The following is a 9,295-nucleotide window of genomic DNA, read 5'->3' on the forward strand; positions in this document are numbered from 1 at the left end:
GGCGCAAAATGGTAATAGGTTTCTCCAGTCACATGGCTATTACCCTAGAGGGAGTTAGTTTCTGGGTTTTCCCGCCACTTAAAAAATTCGTTATAGTCCTAGAGGTGAATTTCAATGTATACATTTTTATTTTACCGTAAAAGCAGCGCAGCTGTTTGGACCTCTATGTAAAATGATTATAATAATCAGCAGGCAAACGCCCCGTGTCTTAAAATATTAACACTTATATAGTCCATCATAAGGATTCTTGGTAGCAATTTACCCAAATGCCTGTAATTCCGTTCCCTTGGCAACATTGATTTCATATTATTTAAAGTTATACTTCATTGAGTCACCTGCTTTCAAGCAGGGATATCAACCATAGCATACTGTGAGCAAAAAACACCCAGCTGGGAGTCTTATGTAAATATCACAGCCGGTTAGAATAGGAAGGACAGCAAGGCCTCAAAAACATGAGAGAATCTGAAGAGAATTGCCCCGTTTAAATTGTACAGGGGTGCTTAATTTGCTAGCGCTTAATAAATAAAATAGAATAATAAATAGAAGGTTATTGTATTTAATTTATTTAAACTGTTTGATTTCTTAACGTATATGCTGTTATTCCTTTTAGTAATGTAGTGCGTTGTGATTCATGTATATGGTTGAAATAGATTATGTATAATGGCGGGAGGTAGCTGTACATCTTTAACGGGGGACCTACAGCAAGGGGGTGGCTTTTCTTACTACACCGAGGGCAAAACTTCCTCATAGCGGCCCTACTATTTATTTAAGGTTTTTCTTATTAATTTAGATTAATAAATGTCTTAAGTGAAATCTGATTTACTGAATAGCACAACAATCCCATAAGAATGAGCAAAGGTATTCGTTTCTTATACTTAATACGGCGGTATTTTACTCAGATCCGTATTAAATGTTCATTTTAATAATCACTTATATAAAGGTATGTTTCAGAGTTTCAAATGCATTTTTATTTTGGCATCCTTAAGGTCTTTTAACTCTTTAAATACTGTGTTAAATACCAGTGATGGATTTACCTTTTGTTCTTCCCTAGGCCTGACCCAGGGCAGCGCCCCCAGATGCCCCCTCCGGGGTCAGCATCCTTCATGCACTAAAAGGTGACGCCAGCGCAGGCTCCATAGCACAGGTAGGCCAGTTGGGAAGCACAAAGATCTCCTCCGTAGCCGAACGCTGGGGCGATCTGCCGCCCCTAGGCCCAGTCTGTCTAGGCGTGGATACGTCACTATGTACAACCATTAAAACAAGGGTCGCTTTTCATCGTCGGGCTTCTAAGCATTTATCACTCTCGCTCAAACGATATCATTTAATTGCAAATGACCCTTTGGTAAGGTGTGTCTGTAAAACTTGTCAAACGAGTTTCCAAGCCCCAAAAATGTAGGGTTTTCCTCTTTCATTTAAATAAATCCTTAACGGTCCAAAAAAAAAAGTGCATAACTGGATACAATGTGTTTGTTTAGTCTTTGTGAAGCTATTGTCGTGTTATCTTTTACATTGTTTTTAATGGCCAAATTTAACAAAAAAAACAATAATTCCTCAATGGCTCGTACAGATACTTCATATAATGTGTACATGAGCGGTTTACAGCTTCAAAATAAAGTGAAACATAAGCAAAAAGTTACATTTTTCTCTTGGGCTGTTTTTCAGAAGGAGTCAACAATGAAAATAAGGGCATTTCCATTATACAGCGTCCTGCAGAGGTAAGAAAATCTTTAAATATTGGTAAAAAAACAACAAATAAAAGTGATTTGTTATCTGCATATAGTTCCCTTTTTAAAGAAGGATCCTGGTAAATCTCCGTAAAACAATTTTTCTTTTCACTTCTATTGTCCATTTAAGCAATGGGTCAGCGTGACGATTTTTGTAGCTTAATAAAAAAAAAAAGTAATTCAGCTGCAATGGGGAAATGTACGTTCTGCCACCAGCTTTGTTTCCAAGCGGTGTTTCTTAGTGAAATGCTGAGGATCGGGGTCAGTAAAGCAAACATAGTTCTGTTGGGTCCCTCATATAATCAGTCAGGTCTGCTCCTTTGATCTGTTCTCCTCTCGCATTTTTAATAAGTCACTTATTCAGCCCAAAGTCCACCTCACAACAACTACAACATGAAAACAGAGATTTGGCAAACCAAACGGTTACCATCCGGGGAAACATCCAGTACCAAGAAAATGTAAAAAAGAGTCCTAAAATGTCTCTTCCCAAAAATCATGACATTGAAAGAGTTAAAATACCAGCATTTGAAATACCTGTGGGGTGTCTAGTTTTCAAAAATATATGGTTTGATGGGGTGAATTGACCGGGTTCAAACATGTCCAAAATAGGACAAGAGGACCAGATTTAAAAATTTCAAGTTTAAAAACTAAGGCATGAGTGGTGTCACCGTACTCAGTGACTGGAAAGTGTTAAAATGATTTATAGTGACTTCTAGTGGCATACTTTACTGAGAATGTGGTAGATAAGTGGAGCAGCTTCCAGCAGAAGTGGTAGAGGTTTAATACAGTGAGGGAATTAAAACATGAAACGGCATATGGCTGCTGAATCTAAGACTCCTTATATTAGGAAAAGGGGGCAGACTAGATGAACTGAATGGGTCTTATCTGCCATCAAATTCTATGTTTCTAACAACAAGCAATCAAATATCAATGAACGTATAATTAAAGTCATTGCTGTTTGTAAGATGTTAAAGCCGTCCTATACTACCGTATACTACCGTTCAAAAGTTTGGGGTCAAAACAAGGAAGTTTCGAGCTGTAACATAATTGCAAAAGGCTTTTCTAACGATCAATTAGCCCTATAAACTTAAACTTGGATCAGTGAACACAACGTGCCATTGGAACGCAGGAGACTTCTGTACGTCTATGAAGACATTCCATCTATTCTGTTTTTCTGGTCCATTTCAAAATTTGCTTTTCTTCCAAGAACAAGGGCATATCTACGTGGCCCCAAACCTTGATACGTTAATGTATGTCCATACTTTATGTGTGTTATCATTGGCATTCCCCGCAGAGGATTCACACCATGCAGCGGTGAACGAGTGTGTTCTTGGTGTTATACGTATCACTAGTGGAGGACTACTTGTCGATTTATATTGTACAGATTTTGGTTCATCCTTCGTTGAGTCATGACAACTGTAACAGCCTCTGTACTCTGCAGAACAAACAATTCCTCTGTGCAGCTCATTTCTTTAATGAGCTCTCCATGGACATAGGTAACTTTTTTTAGGATGTATTTTTCCAAGCTGTATAAGGAATAACAGGTTGTTTTTCACTTGTGGTTTAATTAAAGTCCACATAGAAGTTGCAGCTGCTCTAGCAAGTGTTTGGTTCTATAGTAACACTTTGCTATCAGTGTTTAACGCGTACATTAGCTCAGAATTGTTTTACTGTCCCTTAATTGGATATATAAATAGCTGAAGTGGGGTCGGGTGTCTGTGGCAGGATGGAAACAGAATAGCACCAGCTACCCTGCAGCCATCTACCAGCGATTTGTGGGGGATAAATGAGTGTATTCCTGAAATGTAGCACTTTATGTGTCTGCTAAACCAGTCATCATATTTAGCCTTTAATCATGTCTCCATAGATTAATATTAACAGCGTGTTCATTCCTATATAATGTATAAATGTTTTGCAAAATCATTCCTCTTACGGTCTTACTAAAAACATTGTGTTTTGTATTGCAAGGTGCTAGGAGACTGACCCACTGTACGTTCATTTACCATCCATAGTCCACAATGTATCCACTAAAGACAACCAAAAATGTAACATACTGTGAGTGAGTTACTGTCTGGTCACAACAAAATATAATAATGATCAATTAGAAAGGACAGGATTACAATCGGCCCAGCACTTTAAGGCAAGCATCAGGTAAATGACGTGCATGCGACCCAATGCAGGATACACTCCAAACGCACACAACACTCCTACGCTTTTGAAGCATGCTGCAATAAAGGTACATAGGAGTTGCCGACAGGTATTTACCTGGTGAGCTCATTGGCCTGTTCATGCTTGATAAACACAAACAAGCTAACATTTCTCATATAGCCGCAAGCATTATCAACATTGGTCAGTGGTGGCCAGTAGATGGCAGTAAAGGATAGCAAGTGACGTTGGTTGGCATCTAACTGCGTTAGGAGTGGACAGTTGGGTCTATTTACTTGGTGTGTGTGTCTAGGCACTCAAACATGGCACTGGCAAGCTGTTTGGGGGCAAATGTGGCCGTGGCAAGCTGTTTTAAGTCAAATATGTCACTAATAAGCTTCTTGGGGCTCAAAGATGGTACTGACTGGCTGGAGACAAATGTGGCGCTGAGAAGCTGATAGCACTGATAAAAAGCTTGGATGCAAATGATGGCAACAAGCACTGGAGCAAATATAGCAGTGGCAAGATGTCTGGAGGGCAAAGATGACACTGACAGTCTGTTTGGAGGAAAAAATGGCACTGACAACCTATGCACAAAGATGGCACTGATAAGCTGCTTGGGCACAAAGATGATGCTAACAAGCGGCTTGGGCACCAAGATGGCACTGACAAACTGGGGATAAAGATGGCATTTACAAGCCGTTCTGGGACAAAAATAACACTGACAAGCTGGGCAGAAAGATGTCACTGACAAGCTGTTTGGGGACAAAGATGGCACTAGGAAGTTGTTTATGAACAAGGATGGCACTGACAAGCTGTTTGGGGCAAATATGGCAATGACAAGCTTTTCGGGCAAATATGGCATTGGCAAGCTGTTTCAAGACAAATATGGCACTTACAAGCTGTTTGGGGCTCAAGGATGGTACTGGCAAGCTGTTTGTGGACAAAAAATGGCACTGACATGCTGTTTGGAGATAAATGAGGCACTGAAAAGCTAATAGCACTTATAAGAAGTTTGAGCCCAAAGGTGGCACCGACAAGTTGTTTAGGGGCAAATATAGCACTGGCAAGTTGTTCGGAGGACAAAGATGACACTGAGAAGCTGCTTGGGCAAATATGCTACTATTAACGGCAAAGCGCCAACTACATAAGAAGAAATATACAAGTGCATTAGTGAGGATACATCCTTTTGTAGCGTGTCAGCCTCCAAAGAAGGGAAGAGCTAGGTGCTTAAATCTAGTGGTCAGCTGTAGCCGACGGGGTGTAATTGAACATTTGTCTTTAAGACGCATTCAACATGTGAGGGAGAAGGTGTCCCTGTTTGGCAGAAAGCAAAGTGATCACCCTAGTCCTGCCAGACCATACAATTTGTATAATGGAGAATATCCTGAATCCTCTTACATTAATCACTGAAAGCTCCATGCAAGACATCCCACATTTTATTTACAAACCCAGATTGGAGAAGGACCTGCCAAAACAATTCTAGTAACCATAGCCGCAAGAAACTCTTTAGAACAATATCATTCAATATGTGAGAATGAATGGCATGGCCGCATGCCTTGAATTCTTTTTATCTCATATTCTTAAAGGGATATCTCCGCAGAAGGGACAGGCATTCAACAAACAAGATACAAAATTAAATGCGATCTGTTGTAAGTTTGAAGAGGATACTTTGAATAACGTTTGTGTTTCTTGTAGACGCTGCATTCACCAAACAAAAGTTCTTTATTACCGTTCAAAAATGTCCTTTGCTACAGAGAAGGCAGCCTTGAAAATAAAGTTATAAAGTAGGATTATCCATAACCATATGATCATTGTTTGCTTGCATCGAAGCAAGGCAGGAAAAAAACCCAGAAGGTCGGGAAGAGAGAGAGAGAGAAAAGGAGAGAGAGAAAAAAGGAGAGAGAGAGGATTGCTAATCAAGATTACCAGCATAAGCACCCAGAAGACAATATAAAGTGTTTTCTTGCACCAAATATTAATATATTGTTTATTCTTAGCAGTTTCAATGGCTGGGGTGTTAACAGCTAACTGCAGTATTAAATTACTCTACACAGCATTTACCTGAGTAAACTGGGCTCATGCTGTTTGTTTTTGTTTGTTCGATTGATTGTGTGTCTGTTTTTGCTCTTCTTTTTTTGCCTTCTCTTTTTGTTTTTATTCTATGACCTCTTGAATATAATGAAAACATAAGGCATACCAGTTGCGTTTCAAATGTTTTTACTGGCCTTAACATCATCAATATCGCTTTTTTGGCATATATGACCAGGCCCAGACTGGCCATCTGATCTGCTGTATATATGTATATATATATATATCTATATATATATATATGGGAAACCTAATTTAGCACACATAGGGGTATGGCTTTGAGTAAGGCACCGTGTTGTAAAGACTACAGTGTTTCTCAACTGTTTCTAGATCCATGCTTATCTAGGCATATCTATCTCTATATCTAGGGATACGGGGATATGGATATTGGCAATGAGCTCATAGACTAGAATGTTACATTTTCCTATTCACCACAGAGAAGTGCGAGAACACTGATGTGCAATACAGAAGGTGGGTGCAGGTGTGATATGTGCCTGCTTGTCAATGGACACCATGATAATTTGCCCCAGGGCCAACATCAATGGTGAATTGGCTACCAGCAAAGCAGAAAATTTTCTGTGTAGTATATATATATATATATATATATATATATATATATATATATAATATAGTTGGAATTAGAAAGGAGCTGTCAACAAGATTGTCTCTTAAATCATGTTAAAAAAAGGTGGCAAAGCGTACCCCTCTCTGAGGTGCAGGGGGACGGAGGGGATAAAATGGTCCCCATGTCAGCAGGATTTACTTTTCTGTTATTAAATGTAGCGAAAGATGTTGACCCGTGTCTGGTTTTCCTTGTTTTAGTTTTTCCCTTTCGTAAAGCTCAAGGCACAGCTAATCTTACAGGTTTATTAGATAACGCACGATAGGCATCTGTCACCATCTGCCTCTTACGGGATTAGTCCTTTGTGTACTAAGAATCATACTTAAACTTTGCTAAGAGGGACACTTGGAGATGTCCTGATGTCGTGTACATGTGCTTTCACATAATGAGCTGCTGTGTGACTATGATGTCATTTCCTGCCCTGTGCTAAATACAATAATAACAGAGTGACACTCACAGTTCTAAACCAGATAGAAAGCAGCTGAGTATAACTCATGCGCATATATTAAAGTGTTGTGATTCCTTTAATGTAACAGCACATCTTTTATTATATAACATCTTCATACTTTGCACCGGAACATACATGTGCACACTTACATATAACAAACTCATGCCATATCTCACACACATGTACTGTACATTAAGGACCCCCTGCCAACTTACCTTCCTTTATATGCTCAGCAGGAGGCTCATCCCTTGTGGTCCAGCGGCTGGTGGCATGTCCGTTCTCCTGCTCCCTTGTTGTCCTTGCATGCTGCCTGCATACAGTGGGATTGAGGGCTTGTGTATTAGACCCGATACATATTCCAACCATGTTTTGTTAAAACAATTGTGGTCAAATGTATCAATCATATCCCCTCTCCGTTGTCTTTCATCCAAATTATACTATAATAGGCATAGCTTGTTAGGCCGAATCAATCTGATGGACAGGACTGGGGGGTAACATCATGCCATAGCTACTTAGTATGGATCAAACGCGAGGCACATATGCAACGTCACTGGCAACTATGAGGAGGGGTTATTTATCAAGAAAAAAAATAACAACCCTAAACCTGACACTTTCCAGCGGTAAGTGTAAATAAACACTCGCTGTTTCCATGTGAACACTTTACCAATCTGGCACTGCTAGGGCAAAAAGCATTGTTTAACAAGCACAAACCCATTAATATGTACTGTTTATTTAATGTCAGATATCACAAATGATGAAGGTTAGGGTTAGTGCCCCTTCCAGACTATTTGGTTCATATCCTGCCATCAAGAGCCAAAGGCAGGTCAGAGCAGATATCATTTGTCTGTTATTTTCAGAATTTCTCCCTAGACAGAACAGCCAAATATTGCAATATCCATCTCAAAACCATGAACCTGTATTTTCTAGTGTGGCCAGTGCCACCCCTATTTAGCCGAACAGCTGTCCCAGTCTCCCTTGAACCTGCATGGCGCATAAATAAATTGGATTTTACAAGACGTTACTTAAGTGGAGCATTGACAAGAGCCTGATGACCAAGCGCGACTCTACATTGTCCCTAGAAAGAAATAATTCAAATTTAGTGTAATAATGGATGTGGGTTTTGCCACAAGAAAAAAACCCCTAAGTATCCTGGTATGATGCCTATCGCATTTGTAAAGATGAGTTTTTAGAGCAAAGTAAACTCTTTAGATCGAGGGATACCAGGGGGTTCGTGAATATCGTGCACCAAACGCTTTCTGGATATCACATGACAATATGAGGTTAATTCTAAAAAGGAATCTTGGAACAAAGTTTGGAGAGTTAGATTTATGCATCACAACAATTTTTTGTTTTTGGGTTGCTCCAACTCAAAAGCAGATAGATGTCTCCATCTGGTTGTGAAGCCTTCATCAGATTGACCTGCAGTCATAAAGGATCAGTACACAACAAGGCCCTGTTGTTTTCACTGCACTGTGCTGCGCAGGACACCTTTCTGGAATGCATTTAACGTGGCGTGATGTAATCTTGTCCAATTGTTCCTCTTGGTTAACCGTGAGCTAACATCTACAAGCCATTTCACCTGAGGGAGGAAGGAGGCTGGTTAACCGGTGTCTGTCTGCTGGTAGGTATAGACAGATTGCCATTAAGCGACTGAACGTTTGCTTTTATTATGCAGATCATCAGTTGTGCCTGTATTGCATCTGACCTTTTAAATAAAAAGATATTTAAACATCGTTACGTACGCTCTACCTGTTACGGATGCTTGGAACCAGGTAAGGTTACCACGAAGGTCGTGCCTCCTAGGGCTGATTAAAAGTGATCTCCACAAATGACTATAGGAGCAGTGGTGCATCAGTGAGCTTGATAACCAAACAGGACAACCGGCCCTCGATTATGGGGCAGAGGGGCTGCCACCCTCCTTGTCCTGCTGCGCTGGGCAAAAATATGCCACTGATTTAAACTCCTATTAATAAATGCTTCTCAAAGGGGTGCGTTTGTGATAGCAGTTAGGGTATTTGCCAGACAGTGTGGGATTCAGGTCTCTGTTGCATGACCAGTGGTCTAGCTGGGGTGCAGAGAATTTTGTGCCAACAGTTTATGCTATTCGTTTTGGGGCACCGGTATATAATGTCATAACCAGGCACCATTTTCATAAATCTGTGAGGGAACAGACAAAGAAAGACGACTAGGAATAATGTCCCCTATTTACCCAGAATAAAAACAGCATGGTCCCACAGGAGGAAGTGACAGCTATGTCTCAGACCT

The sequence above is a fragment of the Sceloporus occidentalis genome, unplaced genomic scaffold, assembly GCF_023333645.1.
Source record: "Sceloporus occidentalis isolate IW3139 unplaced genomic scaffold, rSceOcc1.0.p SCAF_345, whole genome shotgun sequence".
In the NCBI taxonomy this organism is placed as follows: Eukaryota; Metazoa; Chordata; class Lepidosauria; order Squamata; family Phrynosomatidae; genus Sceloporus; species Sceloporus occidentalis.